Source organism: Hyperolius riggenbachi, chromosome 9 (assembly GCF_040937935.1).
Source record: "Hyperolius riggenbachi isolate aHypRig1 chromosome 9, aHypRig1.pri, whole genome shotgun sequence".
NCBI classification, from domain to species: domain Eukaryota; kingdom Metazoa; phylum Chordata; class Amphibia; order Anura; family Hyperoliidae; genus Hyperolius; species Hyperolius riggenbachi.
In genome coordinates this window covers 71,451,176-71,469,842 of record NC_090654.1, presented here as the reverse complement: position 1 = coordinate 71,469,842, position 18,667 = coordinate 71,451,176, and the positions used below count along the sequence as shown (strand labels likewise).

Genomic DNA, 18,667 nt, shown 5'->3' with positions numbered 1-18,667 from the left:
TCACCTGTCAGCACTCCTTCCATTCATTCGCCTATAACTTTATTACTACTTATCACAATGACACAATCTATATCTGTTTTTTTTTTGTTTACCAATTAGGCTTTCTTTGGGGTGTACATTTTGCTAAGAATTATTTTATTATAACTGCGTTTTAATGGGATTAATAAGAAAAAAATGGAAAAAAATAATTATTTCTCAGTTTTTGGCCATTATAGTTTTAAAATAATACATGCTACCATTATTAAAACCCAGACATTTTATTTGCCCATTTGTCCCAGTTATTGTAACGTTTAAAATGTTTCCTAGTACAATGTATGGCACCAATAATTTATTTGGAAATAAAGGTGCATTTTTTGAGTTTTGCGTCCATCCCTAATTACAAGTCCATCATTTATAAAGTAATGGTAATATACCCTCTTTACATACATAGTAAAATGTTCAGTGTCTAAGGTAACTATTTACAATTTATAATTTTACACTTTGGCCACAAGATGTCCTCGTAGGTGACTTCAGTATCCGTACTATTAGTATGCAAACCCGGAAGCACTGCGTGGACTGTCTTTATGAATGAAGATGCCGTCTTATAGACAGCGCGTTTATTCACATGGAGACTTAGATCAATGAATGGGAACTGTATTCCCATTTATTGATCTAGCAGCTACCGATCGGTGGTAACGAGCGACGGTGACAAGCACGGGAAGTGGGGGCGAGCGGGAACGCGTGACGAAGAGGGATCAATTCATGTAAGAATTGAATGCAGCTAGCAGCATCTATCGGCACTTTATTTGAGGAAGTGGGCGAGTTCCTATGAAACACGTTGCCTGTGCTTTATAATAAAAATTTAATTCTAACATGAATTGGTCTTCATTGAGGTAAGCCACCTCACATTTTTTAATTTTTATTTGTTTTTAATGTATTTTATCTTCATTGGGCGCCTCTTCCCCTTTATCCTGTGCTTCACCCCCCTTTTGAGAGGGGTGTCATCTACACCTGACCCTTAGTGGTTGCAACCACTGTATAGGTTATCAGAGTGTGTTGGGAATCGCAAGTGTCTTTGCATCACACTTGTATTTCTATGCGATTCTTCCCAAAGCAGCTGTGATTTCCATTCATTGTAATGAATAGAAATCTCAAAGCGTTTGCTGGAATTTGAATGCAACATTGTGTTGGGATTCCACAGCGAAGGACACCAGGCAGTGCAGTCAATGCATTTCCCATGTCCCTGTGGATCGTGTCGTATCCTGTTACCAAAACCGCTTCTGAAAACACGAATGTGAGGAATCTGTGCAGCCTTACATAGTCACCCTTTTCACACTGCTGCAATTTAATTTTCGCCCAAATGCAAAAGTAGCACATGCAACATTTTTCCTGTATTTGCATTTGGGTTAAATCAATAGGAGGACAAAAAAGTAGCATAGCAAACGTGGTGCAGATTTTTGTTGTGATGTTCTGGAACTTTTTTTTTTTGCCATTGAAAATCGCAATTACACCATGAAAACTGTGTACGTAAATTTCTGGCGCCATGGAAAATCTGGCACAGGAACATTGCTGATAGCAGAATATCAGTAGATTTACCGATACTCTACTATTTAAAGTGTTATTTTTCGTTAGTAAAATATCAGTCATCGTTACCAATATTTTACTATGGGTATTCCATGCTAACTCTACTCTCACACAGACAGAACCCTGCCTCTACTGATGCCTAACTCTAAGACCCCCCTGGTGGTGCCTAACCCTAAGATCCCCTCATCCCCGTTGGTTCCTAACCCTAAGACCCCCTCTGGTGGTGCCTAACCCTAGGATCTCCCTCATCCTCAATGGTTCTTAGCCCTAAAACTCACCTGGTGGTGCCTAACCCTAAGATACCCCCCCCATCACTGGCGGGTCCTAACCCTAAGATCCCCCCCTTGGTGCCCAACCCCAAACACCCACACTGAACAAACGCCCTTCCTGACCCCTAACCCTAAACGACCCCCTGCATAAACCCCTCCCCAACGCGTATCCCTAACCGCCCCCCCCCCCCCCCCCCTTGCAAAAACCCCCTTCCCAACACCTAGCCCTAACCAACCCCTCGCCCCCAACAAAAAAAAATATATTAGAAAAAAAACCCACAAAAAATGACAATTACTGGTGGTCGCCTGTTGCCTGAATATCCCCTTTGTCGTCGGCTTTCTGATATTTTCAATTAAAGTCTATGGTGGCGCTCAATTTTTTCACAAGCTGCATATGCCCGATTTGTTTTATATTATGAAAACCCACCTGAGCACATTGGGAAAATTGGGATTGCACCATGTTTATCTCCCATGATACAGACCACCAGAACCAACTTTACAAGGACAGCTACTGTGTGAGAGGTGTAAGCAGAGGGAAAGGCATGGTTTGTTATTAAATATCACTATACTTAATGCACATATAGAGATGATTATTACTACTGTAACATCAATAAAGAGCTAATGCAGGGCCAGGGACTTTAGGAGGGCCCCATGTGGGTCACTGCAGTCACGACCTCCCCATCCCCTACTGCTACGTCACAGGCAATCAGTATATAGGCAGTGTATTGGAGTATCCATGAATAAAATGTGCTTGGAACAGCAATACAGCTTTCTTCCTCTTCTCTCTGGATTCAGCTGGAGGGCAGCTCATTCGGGTGTTAGAATGTGATGCCAAAAGTAGCCCCTCTGAGGGACAATTAGTGACATGGCTAAGCAGTGTGGAACTTGTCAACTGCACAATAGTAATAACTATAATAATAATGTATGTGCCATATAAGATGATATACTGTATATACTATTTCAGCCAAATCTAGCTCTTATATGTAAATTGGTCCCTAAGAGTATTGCTTATATTTCAGTCCTCAGACCAGACTAGTCATTGAACCTTCTGATGTCTAATAAGGATTCTTTTACTATCAGATGTGATATGATTTCCCAGGATCCACCCCAGCCGTCACCCACCATATCTACAGCGAGCTGCAAGCAACAAGTGAGCTTCCGTCTCCCGCAGCCCACAGAAGTCACGGAAGAGCTGTGACAGATTGTCAGCTGCGGTTGTACAACATTCATCTCCGTAACTTCTTTCATGTTACACGCTGTAATTGCTGACAGAATCCATAAGCAGGCGCCGCGTTGATCAGTTACACCATTAACCATCTGCTGCCAGATAACGTTTCCAGTGAATCTGTTACATCTAGATCAACATAAATGTGCAAAAGACCAGACAGAAATCATAAAGAAAATGTTTTCAGGGGACTGACAAAAAAAATAAAAAAATAACAAACTTGTTCTCCTTTCCATGAAACTGTCTAAATTCTTACTGGAAGAAATGTACTGCACCCTAAATTATCTTTAAAAGGGGTGGTCACGTGACCATTCCTTTAACTTCCTGATGACCCTTGCCCTCCATACACAGCTCAGCCTAGACACACACCCCGATGCCAGAACCATCAGTGATAAACGGTACACCATCAATGTTAATCAAAACTGCTAGAAGCGAAGTGCATGGTCATGTGACCACTGCTTTCTCACAGTATTTGTGTGTAAAGCACATTTTTTATGTGTAAACTTTAAAGCACTATTCAGGGTTTTAAAAAAGCATCAATTGATAAATTACGCCAATCATACTTACTATAGATTTCATATTGAGATCAAAGAGGCGCCCCAAAAAGGAGATCAAATGGTTGTAACCGTTTATGGAATAAGAAGAAAAGGGCTTACCTGAATAAGTAAACCACTAATGTTAGGTAAATAGGTTCTTCAATGATACACTTAATATAACACAGTTCGCGGAGCTGAGTCTGCTTCCTTAGGTTACATACAGGTAAAATTTGAAAAATAGACTATTGTGCAAAAGTCCATTTATTTTGATAATTCAACTTAAAAAAGTGAAACTAATGAAATAGACTCATTACATGCACAGCAAGATATTTCAAACCTTTATTTGCTATATTTTTGATGATTATGGCTTACAGCTTATGAAAACCCCAAAATCAAAACAGACTATTAGAATATTGTGAAAATGTTCAATATTCTAGGCTCAGTGTCAGACTCTAATCAGCTAATTAACCAAAAACACCTGCAAAGGGTTCCTATTTCTAATATTAGTTTCTCCTTTTAACCTCTTGACGACCAGCCAACGCCGATTGGCGTAAACTGGTCGTCTGCGGGTTACCATGAAAACGATCGAGCGGCCTTTCCATGTCAGTTCACGGAGGGTGTCTCCGTGAACAGCCGGAGAGCCACCGATCGCGGCTCGCCGGCAAAATGTAAACAGGCGGGGAAGAAATCCCTGCTGTTTACATCATACGGCGCTGCTGCGCAGCAGCGCCGTAAGGCAGATCGGCGATCCCCGGCCTCTGATTGGCCGGGGATCGCCGGCATATGATAGGCTGAAGCCTATCCTTCAATGCGCAGGATGGAAATCCGTCCTGCGCAGCTCACAGGGGGAGGGAGAGGGAGGGAGCGGGAGAGACGGCGGAGAACGCTGCGGAGGGGGGCTTTGAAGAGCCCCCCCCGCTAAGCAAATGCAGCCGGCGGCGATCAGACCCCCCCCAGCAGGACATCCCCACTAGTGGGGAAAAAAGGGGGGTAGTCTGATCGCCCTGCTGCACTCCTGATCGGTGCTACGGGCTGTAGAGCCCACGCAGCACCGATCAGTGAAAAATCCCCTGGTCGGCAAGTGGTTAAGTTGAATTACTGAAATAAATGGACTTTTGCACGATAGTCTAATTTTTAGAGTTTCACCTGTCAGTAACTGAAAGAAAACAGTAAACACTTAAAGTGACAAAATATGTTTTGTAAAAAAGTAAAAAAAGAAAGAATATATATATGATAAAGGGAATTTCGATAACAAAAAACAAAAAAATATATACAGTATATATATTTATATATACACCCATAAAAGTTAATGTCCATGATTCATATAGACCATTTTATTGCTTATGGGCAAATAAATATCTTACCCCCATTAATAATCAGCATAAATTGATGTTCAATTAATTTGACGTTCAATTAATATGTCCTGATCTGATAGTATATCTAATCCATTAATGTGCATTCATCCAACATACATGTTTAAACAATAAATGAATTGTATGACGCTCAGATTGATTGTATGACTGTCATACAATCAATTTAATGTAGTATGCATTTATTAAGTATTTATTATGTTTTTAAACATGTATGTTGCACGGATGTACTTTAATGCATTAGACAAACTTTCAGACCAGGAACTCTTAAAGGGACAGTAACCCTTTACCTATATGTTCCATACTATATTCATTTAACATTTGTTTATGCTGATTATCAATAGGGGTAAGGTATTTATTTGGCCATAAGCAATTAAATGGGCTATGTGAATATGAGTCCATGAATCACGAACATTAACTTTTATGGGGGAAATATAGTTACAGTATTTGGCTAATAACAATTAAATCAGCTTTGTGAAAAGTGAACATTAACTTTATAGGTTTATATATTTATGTACAGTATATATATATATATATATATATATATATATATATATATATATGTATATTTGTTCTTTTAGAAATGCCTTTTATTATCTACTAGTGACGGGCTAGGTCTGTCACCGCGCGCCTGCTGCACCCGCACCTGCCCTCGCGCGTGCACTCGCACACATGCTCGCCCCTTCCTCCCCTTCAGTGTCTCTGCGGCCCTCCCTGCACATGCGCAGTACAACAAAACACACACAGGGACATGGGACGCAGAGACACTTGGGTTTTATTATAGAGGATAATTTGATTTTATATTTATATATTTATAATTTGATTTTTGCTTTTTTCTGAAAGATATTTTGTCATTTTAAGTTTTTACTACAAGTTTTTGTATTTTTCTCTTTCAGACACTGTATATAACCCGAGGAAGCAGTCTCAGAGATTGGTGCATGCGGAAAATCACATTCAGAATTACCTTTGATAAGTGTGAACAAGCAACTCCGGCTTACTGCGCAGGCATGGCTGTGATCATGCAGGCCCAGTACAGCCGTGAGCAAGTTTAAAGAGGAGCATGTTCGCGAGCTTGTCAGATTCCTTCGGGGGGAGGGCTTGGCAACGAGAGACCGGAGGACGGGGTGGGAAGCCTCTCTAGAATCCAGAGGCTTCCCTCTCCTCTGAGGCGTAGCAATGGATGGGAAAGGGGGGACATGTGTCCCCGGGTGCAGCACTGTGAGGGTGCTCAGCACAGCCGCTGCACTCCCACATGCATGAGAGATGGCTCGCTAGATGCCCAAAGTCTGCTTTTCTTCCTCCCTCTGCAGAGGAGTACAGAAACGTTAACAGCAGCAGAAAAAGGGGAGCACATGTGGCTATCTAAAGGGGGCACATTTGGCTATATAAAAGTGGCACATCTGGCTATCTAAACAGGGGGGGGGAGGGGGGCACCTCTGTCTATCTACATGGGAAAGGGGACTCATGTGGCTGTCTAAACAGCATTTGTACATCTGTCTCCACCCATGACCACGGCCTCATTCTGATGCGTGTACATGCCATTTTATTGGGGGGGGCTCAAAAAAGTTGTCCTCGGGCGATGACAACCCTAGCTACGCCTCTCCCTCTTCTTAGGTAACTATTTTCCTTTTGACCCGAGGTTTGCCTCAGGTACACTTTAAGGTGCAGGTGAGAGTGGAAGGGGCTTGGTAGTTATGTTTTGATAGGACACCATCACACCTGTTACTATCTAGTTACTAGAAAAATATTCTCATTTGCTTTCCCAACGAGTGGGAAGTTGGGGCTAGCAAATCACTGCTAACTTAACTGGATCAGCAACTAAAACATTTGATTTGCCAATCCCAAAAACCGCTTGGAGCTAATGAGCTTATTAGGAGATCTTTTCTTGTGTGCCCAATCCTAATTGTTACCTATTAAGGATCTGCTGCATGTGCAGGGCCTAGTTTCTTATTGACAGATTCATTTTCACTTCCTATTTAATGCTGACAAGTATCCATTGAATCTGTGGTTATCCCTGGTAATGATCACAGCTCATTAAATGCAACATCACATCTCCTATCAGTCAGGCATCACCCGACTCCTCTGTGTAACTTCATTCAAACACGTCCTCGTAACACTCACACACCGACACAGACAGAAGCCAAACACCCACATAACGCATGCTATTCCACAAGCGCGCTCATCTAGCTACACATCATAAACACACACATGTACACATAAATCATAGATGCTCGCATGGACACCTCAGATCTCTGTTAAAGATTGGGGGGGGGGGTGGAAGGTAGGGGGGATTCACAGGGTAACCATGGCAACCAGATCTTGGGAGCAACATGGAGGGGGGGCTATCTCTCTAATAGAGAACAAGAGAAGGAGGGTATAGGAGGGGGAGTGTACATTCTCTCCTAACAGACAAGTTGCCTGTGATCAGAGCTGACCACCTGTGTGCCGCACTCTCCTATGATGCAAGCAGTGGTTGTGGAGAAGTACAAAATATGGGGTACCAGGTATGAAAGTTTAAAATCAGTCAAGCAGTCCCAGTTTTGGGCTTGGGCTCTAAGCTTAACTTTTACAGAAAGTGAGGTTGCTGTAATGGCTGCTATAAAAATAAGACTCCTACTGAGGAAGGGGGGGGGGGGGGGTCGGGCTAGCAGGCATCAGCTAAGGGGGACGGGGGGGGGGGGGGGGGGGGTGGCACTTGCATCTTTTCCCCATCATTTTGGTGGTTCACAAAATCACAAAAAAAAATTGCCACCTCCCTTCAATTTCAGACTGCTTCATTCATATCAACAGCCCTTTGTTCTTATATATACCCTGGAAAGTATCACAGTATACACTTATTCGGTAACAACATCTGGAATTACTGCGTTTTGAACACTATGATTACTATCTATCTATCTATCTATCTATCTATCTATCTATCTATCTATCTACTACATCATTATCTGTGCTATCCCTCTTGCTATAGTCTCATCTGTACCTCTGTCTTGACCATTATTGTGCTCCCTCCCTCCCTGTCTTTCAACCTATCTCTATCTTGGTCTTTCCACACTCTCTCATCCTTCTTTATCTCTCTCTCTCTCTCTCTCTCTCTCCCCCTCTCTCTCTCTCTCTTTTTCCATCTTTCTCAAACTACCCCCTTTTGTTTGTCTCCATTCCTCTCTCAGCACTCACCTCTTTCACTTCCCCCTCTTTACTAAATGTCTCCCCCTTAGTTCTTCTCTACCGAACACTGGGAATCCAGTGCAGGAGGTAAGGGCGCAGCTGGCGCCCCCGTACACTGTAATAGGAATAACGGATATAGCGGTGCACACTGAGAAACTTCGGCGCCGTCAGAAGACGGAGCTAAAGTTACTTTAAAACACTTCCAATTGCTGGAAGCTGAATTACATAATTCCCCACTATCCACGTCAACTTGGAGGGGGAATAGTAATTACCGCCGCCGGGAGTTGTGCAGGAGCAGGGTAAGCCATACTGGCTGTATCCTGCGCTCAAGTCTCCCGGCGGCTTTTTAATAGGTACGCCTTCTTCCCCCCCCCCCCCCCCCCCCCGCCCACATGTGCATCTTTTTCTTGTGACTTCATTGTTACTTCCTGTTATTTCACTGGCAAAGACTTATGGCTAAAACACTGAACCGAGGGAAACTTTTAAAAGAAACTTGCTAATACAGTGCTTCAGAAACCCCTTCCTCCACCCTACCTCCCTCTGAAAATAAAAACAAAAACCTGATGGAACCCCACAGCTAAATACATACCGTAATAATAATACATTGGTAACAGGTCAGTAACATGTTTGGATATAAAAAGACCAGAAACAGGGAGGCTGAGACTCCCAAAAGTCTCTCAGACTCACAATTACAGACTACCCAGCTAGCTCATGGTGAACCAGAATTCCTTGGAGTGTCTAAGGAGCTACAAAGGACCAAAAAGCCCTCTTACTAAAATGCTATGGAAAACAAAAGTCAAAAGTCTCTCGAAAGTAGAACCACTCTGTGAAACCCTATATGTACAATGCATACTTACAATGCAAAAATACTGCAGTTTAAGAATAATTTGGGGAGTTCATCATCCACACTACATTTTATCATTCAAAAACTTTTAGAATCCAGAGAAAACTCTGTACACAAGGGACAACAATGGAAATCGTTATTAGATGCCTATTAGCTTTGGACCCTTAAAACATTAAAACAGACCTAATTCTATAGTGGAAGTAATTGCATAAGCATTGAAACACTATGAGAAACAAGTGTCTGTGAACACAACTGGGTGTTGCGTGCACACAGGCAAGTCAATACTATAAAAAGCAGATAAGACACAGTACATTTATATCGCACTTGGCTCCGGGCAGACTCAAGCTGCAGCCATAGGGCTCACTCTATGGGCAGTAGAAGCATTAGGGAGTCTTGCCCAAGGTCTCTTCACTGAATAGATGCAGACCCTTAACCAGCTCACTATCCAGCCACAGGAAGCCATATATAATCATGATCCAGAACCACTACCACTTTCTCTGAGCTCAAATGTATTAAAGATGGATGAAGGTATAGTGGAAAACTATCCTGTGGTATGACAAATCAAAAAGTCAAATTATTTTTGGAAAACATTAATGCTGCCCCCTGTGGTCTAGAGAGGAGAAGAACCATCCAGCCTGTGATCAACGCACACATCAAAAGCCAGCAATGATTATGGTATGAGTGTGTATACGTACCTTGCACACCTGTGACGGCACCATGAATGGTGAGTGATATATATATATATATATATATATATATATATATAGAGAGAGAGAGAGAGAGAGAGAGAGAGAGAGAGAGAGAGAGAGAGTGTGTGCGTGCGTGTGTGTGTGTGTTACAGCCAGATCCCAAATTTGGCAAAATTTGGCCACTTCCATCGCCTGCCAGCCAATACCCGGAGTGGCCTGGGCTACTGCGGCCAATGCAGAAGTGGCAGGTGTGGCTTGTGTACTACTCTCACAGGAATATACAGGGCAGTCTGTGCCTGCACTCTCTCCCTCCCTGTTTTGCATATGGTGTCATTGGATCTCATTGCATCCTGTGTTATAGCAGCAAATACTGGCAACACCGGCTGCAATAAAACCCCACAGAGACACCACACCCACACATACACAGAGCAGGGAGGGAGAGAGTAAAGCTTTGTATATGTCCTCCCTGCAGACAGAATAGAGGGGGGGGGGGCAAGAGGCAGGAGGAGGAGTCAATAACAAGCATTCAGATCCTACATTTTGTTGCATCTGTTTTGAATGCAAGTTGTGTAACCTGCCTATATTTAGGCTCTGCACATCCATGCAGTTGGTCAATCAGATGCAGCCTGCCTTGGGAAGCGCTGCCATCTCCTCCTGCCGTATATAAATGTAAGCTTACTTATGGCTAGCTGCATTCATGTGCTATTTCAGTTTGCATTCCATTTTAATCTGAGTTTAGGGTTTAGTGCATAGTTTGCAACTGTTTTGAATACAAGGTGTGTATTTAGCCTCTAGGGGGCTCTGCACGCCACTGTTGGTAGTGGTTTTGGATGCAGAATGAATAGGAGCACTGCCAATTTCTCCCTGTTCCCAAAAATTCAGATCCCGCCGCCAAACACGATTTGTTTGGCTGCAATAGCCCGGCCACTTCACATATTGGCCAGCCAGAACCCAAAGTGGCCAGACTTCGGGTTCTAGCCTCAACATATACAAGTTTTAAGGAAGCGTATGCTGAAACACAATGCCATCATTTTTAGGGAAAGCCTTGCATATATAACCCTTTTGAAAACCTTTCCCCTATTATGAAAACAAAAAATATGACATGGGACACCCTGAACCACTAAGCAGCTTAAATCCCATATCAGGGAACAATGGACAACATTTCTCTTTTAGAACTACAGCAACTGGTGTCCTCCCGAACAGGTCAGTAGTTCATGTATTTTATCTTTCCCTGTCCTCAGAAGTTGTATTCTGCCAGGAAAATTTGTATGGCTATAATTAGCTTATCAGTGATGGTTACTATATTCCCTACAAGCTACCAACAAGACAGAAGCTGTCACTTCCATGCCTAGAAATTAACTCTTTCAGGTAGCAAAATAAAACAGCCTGGGAATTAATATGTCTTGCACTGTACACACACATGTTTATCTCATCATGTCACATGTCGCCTCAGGTACACTTTTAATAGTATCTATGTATCCATCCACTCAGATTTTACCATATCATATGCTGGGTGTTCTACCACACACAACAAATCAGAAGCAATCCAACGTTTGCATCTACCCCATGCAAAAACCTTACTGAAATTCTATCTAAAACCCAGGCAGCCATCCATGTAATTCCAGGGATTTGAAATTGCTTAGGTCAGGTATGTCAAACCAGTCCTACGAGGGCCAAGATCCTCACACATTTTTGATACAGCTCATATGAATTCATGTGTCTGACTCAGGAAAGGTGTGGTCCATCAGGTAGATCACATTCCTTTGTTTCTCAGTCCATCCTAAACACTGGCATGGATCTGGCCCTCCAGGCCTGGAGTTCGACACATGTGGCTTAGGTTAAAACGATTTATGATTGGAGCTACTGCTTACCGGACTTTGTGATAATAGGCCAGGGGTGTGTGTGTGTGTGTGTGTGTGTGTGTGTGTGTGTGTGTGTGTGTGTGTGTGTGTGTGTGTGTGTGTGTGTGTGTGTGTGTGTGTGTGTGTGTGTGTGTGTGTGTGTGTGTGTGTGTGTGTGTGTGTGTGTGAATTTGATCAGATTAAATGAACAACTTTTTTGACATGGCACTAGAGATGGTCGATGTGATGTGCAAGTAATGCCAAGTTGATGGAAGTTTTACAGTTGTACATTTATGTGGCTGCAGCATTTGATTGGTTAATTTCCAAGCTTCATTAATTTGCATAAAGGTACCATCCATTTTGTATCTACTAGAATTATTTATATCTCATTGACCATCTCTATATGACATATGACAGCAGCCATATTTGCATATTATATAAACAGATTCTGCTTAATTCTGCTTCATATCATTGGTGCTTTTACTGTTCATATTATCTCACTACAAGTCTTGAAGTGCGAGCTCTTTGTATTAAAAGCTCTAGAGGCTAAATCATTTTTATCACCGCAGTGATTCAGTAACCACTCTAACACTAGCCATACACTGGTTGATGTGGCCAAAAGTTATATCCCTCTCAGGTCATAATATGTTCAGATCTGATCGTATCCCTCCACACGCCGCAAATAGATTTTTAATAGATTTCAGCATCTTTTACTCCATTGGCTACCAATAAAATTAAGAATTCTGTTTAAGATTGGCTTATTGACATTCAAATCCTTGCAATCTATTAAATATCGATCGAACAGCAGAGTTTCAATGCAGTGCAACATTAAGGGCCATCGGTCTGCCACCGCTCCCGATCCACCACAGTCGATCAATATCTTCCGCATAGTACAATTGATCAATTTGAACGATTTTGGTTGATTATCGATTGGATTGACCTATCGGGCTGTCATGTTCGGGCATCAATTTCGAACAGATTTGATCAAATGATAAATTTGTCCAGTTATCGATAGGAAAATCGACCGGTGTATGACCAGCTTTAAATACACAGACAATACTGTAACTATGAAAACATATCTGATTGCCTGACCTGCAATCATGAAGGTATCATACAGTAAACATGCAAGGATGAGAGGCGTGCAGAAAATAATTAAGTTGAATACATATATATATATATATATATATATATATATTAAGCAGTATACTCTCCTTTCACACACACCTCCTGAGGAACCTGAAGACATCTAAGCAGCATCACGTAAAGACGTTCTGCTATAAATATGTCTGTTACTTGTGCTGATTAGTTCTCATCCAGCAGAGGAAGGAGATCAATGAGCACAAGTTTGTGCCTTCGTATTGTGGAGCACATCAGAGGCGGAATTGTTTTCCTGGCACCGATTTGCAATAAATGTTTCCTTCCACAGACAGAAGACACAGCCAGGGTCACCTCTCATCTCTAGTCACCAATTCTCCCGCTCCTACAGCTCTCCCTGCACACAGAAACAGAGCGAAAAGCCTATACCAGATGTGTGGGATCCCACTGAGAGATGCGGCTCTGCGTTCATCCAGAGACAGATGGCAGTCAGCAATGCAGCCACTGAGATCTCTGTAGGTTGTGGGGTTCAGTGAGGAAGATGTGAAGCTAGGAAGCTCTCCTAACAGAAGCAGTTGTAGGTGACTGCTGAGAAGATGAGGGCTTTAAAGCAGAGACAAGGGGCAGCCCTAACTGCCCTTGTAGTGGTTGTTCTAGCTTCTTGCCTGTGGGCATTGCAAGTGCTGCACCTAGGAAATTATTTTCACCTTCCACAACTTCCTCTGTCAGGGCTGCTGACTCTTCCCACATAGCACAAGGTAGAAAACCAGTAACTGCAGTCATCTGCCTCATTTCTAACGATAGTTTTGGTGTCCCTTGCATTCTAACATCTTTTAAACAAATTTGGTCAATAGTTACTACACATATATATTTTACACTGGATTATTATTATTCTACAGCACTTTACGGAGTCTATGGCCATGTCTCTAACGGTTCCTCACAGGAGCTCACAATCTAATCATTACCAAAGTCCTATGTCTCTATTATAGTCTAAGGCCAATTTTGAGGGTGAGCCAAGTAACTTATCTGTATTTTGGGGGGATTTGGGAGGACACAGAGCACTCAACGGAAACCAGCACAAACATGGGGAGAACATACAAACTCCATTTAGATAGTATTTTGGCCCAAATTTGAACTGAGGATCTTAGCACTTCAAGGCAAGAGTGCTATCCACTACACCAAAGTGCTGCCACCGAAGATCAATAGCACTTTTGCCATTTACTCATCCTTCAGTAGACTGACTTAGAAAACACTTATACATGATTATGGGCAAAAGTTAATGAGATTTTATTCCAGCTTAGAGTGGGTTCCTTGTTTAAAAAATCTCACTGGAGAACTTCCATGATTGAGTCACTGTCCAAGAAAAAAATACACAAAATTTACCAATTGGGTATAGTCCTATTGCTTGGAAACAAGATACCCAACAACATCTTCCAAAGATTCATCAGGATGAATAACATCAGGACAAGACAGATCTGAACTCCACAATCAATACATATTTTAGTGGACTTTAGAATATTTTTTATATTGTTTTGTATTCACCAAATCAATCAATCAATCAATCGATCAATCATAATCAAGTCTAATTGAACAAGAACAGGACATTCTAGTTTAAAAAAATCAAAGTTCAAGGCTCACCAATACTGGCACTTGACTGACCTCTTAGTATCTCTCTCGGGGGCACACTCCCCCTCTGTTTTCTTTTCTTGTCTTATCACCATTGCTCCATTAAAATCCCTTCTCTACAATTAAATATAACTTTTTATATATCTCACACTTCTGATCATAATCTACATTCTTTGTAGAGATCAATCATGACTGTTCCATACCAAGGCACATGGCGACTTATAGTCGCTAGTCACTACCCTGCACAGTTAGTGTTATGCTATCAGAGCAGTGGAATAATGATGTGCTGCTGTTGTCTTCTGCTGCTGATTTGTTGACATGTTTCACCTTTGCTTCAGGATGAAGCTACGACTCTTCTACTACTAATATAAAGAATTAATGAGAAAACGCACAGATATCATGAAGCTGAATCTTATATGAGCACAACAGGGGCTTTAGTGGTACAGCCTTTGTGCTGGAGAGCCTTGGCATTTCCCCATTCTTTGGACATTGAGGTCCATCCATGGCTTATATCTCTGTGCAGCTTCCAATTCACTTCTAATCAGCATCTTCTGGATCAGTCAAGTCATTTATAAGCCCCAATTTTCTCCTCTCCTCATTTAGTTCCCCAGGCACCTATTATTTACAATTAGAATCCTCAGTGTTGTCAACAGTAAAACAGTCAATAGCAATTTAAACAGTAAGAACAGATCATTTCTTTTCTTCACGTCTTTGTTTTGTGACATCACGTTCAGCAAAATGTGTCTTGTTCTAACGATTTATGAATGTGCTTTATGTGGAATCCTGTCAGTAGGCTGGCCCTTTTTTTTCTTTAAATAATAATTAGAAAAAATAGTAAACCAGCTCCTACCCCAGGCTCCATGTGGTGCCGGAAGTCTCAGCAGCTGCGCCTAAACTCAATGATTGTGAATCACTGGAGGCACATACTTGCTTTTACAGTTCCACTGTATATCTCCAATTTCCTTCCTTCCACTAATAATGCTAATAATTTTAATTGCAGGCTCTCACAGTCTGCTAGTCCAGACCCTCTTCTGTGCCATGCTTTAGTTACACAAACACACTCACACCATGTAAGGGCTCATGCATGTTGAGGATAAACTGGGTTTTTTTGCTTGCCCATAGATGAACAGTAGTCAATAGTATGCTAAACCTAGGAGATTTTGGTCTGCTTACAAACTGTAAACCAGTTATACATTTATTTATGTCTTTGAATAGTATCTATGTCTCACTCCACTGGGTAATATTCATTTCCATACATCATGAATTAGATAGACCTTATCTTTCACCCCACCACTGAGAATCTCTTGCTAACTCTTGCTCACCTACCCCTTAAGTGCTAAGTCCTCTGTACACTGCTGTCACTTGGCCCCTTTGCCATAATGTGCCCTGCCTTTGACCCCTGAGCCCTGAAGTGTCTTGTTACCCCTGCCCCTGCCCTCTAACTTCCATAAAGTCCTGCCCTCTAACTTCCATTCTCTCAAGCCCTTCTCCCAATTTCTCTTATGCCCTCTGCCCCCTCAGTTTCTAGCTCTGTGTCTACCACTGTCCCTCTGCCACACTTTCCTTACTACTGTCATTCCAGTTACTTCTCCATTATCTCAGTAAGTATCCCAGTTTATTCACTGCCCCCTGCTCTCTTCCCCTAGCTCACTATCATCTTCTGCCCCTCTTTACCCTCCGTGTACTTTCTTCCCTGGTTCTCGTGTTCCTACACTGCCACTTGCCTTATACACACCTCTGGCTTCTGCCCATCTCCTTCGTTAACCACACTGTCTCCTACCTTTAGACTGTCACCTACCTTTAGACTGTCACCTGGCCTTTGACACCCCCCTATTGTGTCTCCGTCTTCCCTCGGTGGCGTCAGTGCTTTGTGAGCTGTCTCTGTTTTCCCACCTGCTGCGCTGTCCGCGGTGCTGAAGTCCTCTGCGCTGTCCGTGGTGCTGAATTCCTGTGCGCTTCCCCTGGTGCTGAAGTCTTCTGCGCTGTCCCTGGTGCTGAAGTCCTCTGCGCTGTCCCAGCGCTGCTCAGCCTCACCAGGCTGTCTCCGAACGCATATGAGGGGCTTCTTATCTCACGCAGGAATCTGATCCCGAGGAAAGGGGGCAGTAGTGAGAGATCTATGCATGAAGCCAGGGAGGTAGGTGGGTGTTTGGGTTGGTAGGGGGTCTCAGGGATGGAGGGAACTGTGCCGATAACGACACATTGCCTGGAAGGACAGCTGCTGTGTGTCTCTGAAATAACCAGTGTGTACAGAATGCAGAGTAAGCGGAGGTCCGGGCTGTCTGTGTGCTGTCAGTCTGCCTGGAAGGGGCTGTGCGGGAGCTACAAGTTAATGTAATGCAGAGTGTTGTCTATAGTCTAAGTGTGATTGCGATGCTGGGTGTTTGTAAACTGTATATGGATTGTAATGCAAAGGGTGTAATGTAGAGTGAACGTTGTATGAAGTGTGCAGAAGATTGGACTGTACTGAGTGGCTTGGGGAGTAACAAGTGTTTTGCAGTGTGTCTAAAGGGAAGCTGTAGATCTACAGGATGTGCAAACACTGTCTATGTCTGACTAATCTCTCTACTAAATCTGTTTTCTGCCTGCCTAACTATCCTCTCCTGTCAGCCTGCTTCTCTCTCGATCTCTTGCTCTCCCTTCACACCTCAATATACCATTCCTTGCTTCCTCACCCTTGTTAGTCTCCCCTCTCTCAACTTCAACTTATCTCCCTGTTTCTCTTGCTCTGTCTCTCTCTTCTCTTCTCCCCCCCCCCCCCCGCCCCCCTCTTCAGTTCTCTCTTTCCACACTGTTACTTCCAGAACCACCTCACTAAGAAGAACTTAAAGGCACTGACAATGAAAAAACAGGTACAATGTGAAGGTGTTTAATAAAAAAGAATCCCCTTTTGTATGCCTCTAGTTGAACTTACTTGAGGCATAAATCTTGCTGGTAAGCCCAGCCCTGGTCCCCTTTGCTGAGTATGGTGCCAGACAACATCTTCCTAGCTTCCACCCTGCTACTCCATCCCCAGAGTCTGTGTTTGCCTACTTTGTCCCCACATCTCTACCTTTATTGTGCCTCCAGTGGCAGCCTGGCTCATCCTCTGTTACATCTGTGGTGGCAGCGAGTCCTCCGCGCTTCATATAGTCGGCTCCCTGTGAAAAGTGTTAATGAATTTGGGAATTGCTGCAGCCCTGTGCTGTAGGGTGCTGGGGGAGCGAGAGCTGGTGCAGGCCGCGACGTGCCTGTGACACGCCGGGAATGGAGGACACTGCGGATCAGTGTTGTCATGTGGAAGGCCCTGCAGTGGCTTCAAGTCTACAATGAGTTGTTGCTCATGACTGGAATAATATGCTTTAATGTAATACAGGCAATCATGCTCTCAAAATGGTCAGCTTCTTTAGCCTTCACACGCAAAAGAGTTCTGTGGAAAAAAACCTTTTATGATGTGCTCATGCCCCTGACCGCCAGCTACATCCTCATGACTTTGAATTTTAGTCGCTCCCCTTCCTCAGCAAGTTTTTGCAGGTTTTAGCAGGTAGAAGCTAGGAATATACTGCTGCCATCATTAAAGTAATTAAAATGGATATAGTTGGTCTTTTAAACATATTAACAAGGCCACATCATTAAGCAAAAGAGGGCCTGTGTATGCAATATGATGTCACTGTCCTTATCAACCACATAGACTTATTAGGGGGATATTTGAGACTGAAACAAAACCGTACAAAGATCTCTTACCTGAATCTCATGCAAATGTAAGAGGTGAGTATGGGCCAAAGTGATCATTGTAGGGGGTTAAATACTTTTTACATGAAAAGATATTGAGGCTATGAGGTGGTCAGTGCTGCAAAGGAGTCTGGGAAGGTGCCAGCAGAAGAGTAGGAACATAGCAAGATACAATTTCATCCTCTCCTATTGGCTGACAATGATGCTGGCTTAATATTTTTTGAAGGTTATGACTTTTGCAGGATTGGTATTGAACTTGAAATCATGCTTTTCATTTCGCCACTCTGCAAATTGTGAATGATGCGATTACCAATGGAAGAGTAACTCATGTGGTTGGTCAAATCTGTTTGAAATAGTTTATTGATGAATAATGATAGTGAACACACTTTTTTAATAGGGAGGATTTTATGATGGTGTGTATGGCTAATCCACCTTCATACTGTTATAAAGAAATGCTTCAAGTTGAACAACAGACAAAACTTTTTTTTTTTGTTAACTTCACAAGACTTTTTTATTTTGTTAACATTAGGAGCAGAAAAGGGAAGGAGGTGGTCATGAGGAACATGCGAGGGACAAAAATATACAGGAACAGCATGAACCTGCCAATAGAACAGTACCGATCTTTGAACACAATGTGAAACTCTTGAAACAAGTTTATATAAATGTGTTATTGGAACAATAACATTAAATTATAAGATCTAACAGAATAGGGTTGGACAAGAGTAAACTTGATATG

General features: G+C 42.7%; 1 protein-coding gene across 4 annotated transcripts in view; it reads right to left on the bottom strand.

The window, feature by feature from the left end:
- GRM2 (glutamate metabotropic receptor 2) overlaps nt 1–17,460 on the bottom strand; it is a 90,338-nt gene extending 72,878 nt beyond the window's left edge. Inside the window, exon 1 of one of the 4 annotated variants that reach the window (XM_068253009.1) lies at nt 17,273–17,460. The gene's annotated coding sequence lies outside the window, so the exon portion shown is untranslated. The other 3 variants (XM_068253008.1, XM_068253010.1, XM_068253011.1) reach the window with 3 other exon arrangements.
- Nucleotides 17,461–18,667: the final 1,207 nt, after the last annotated feature.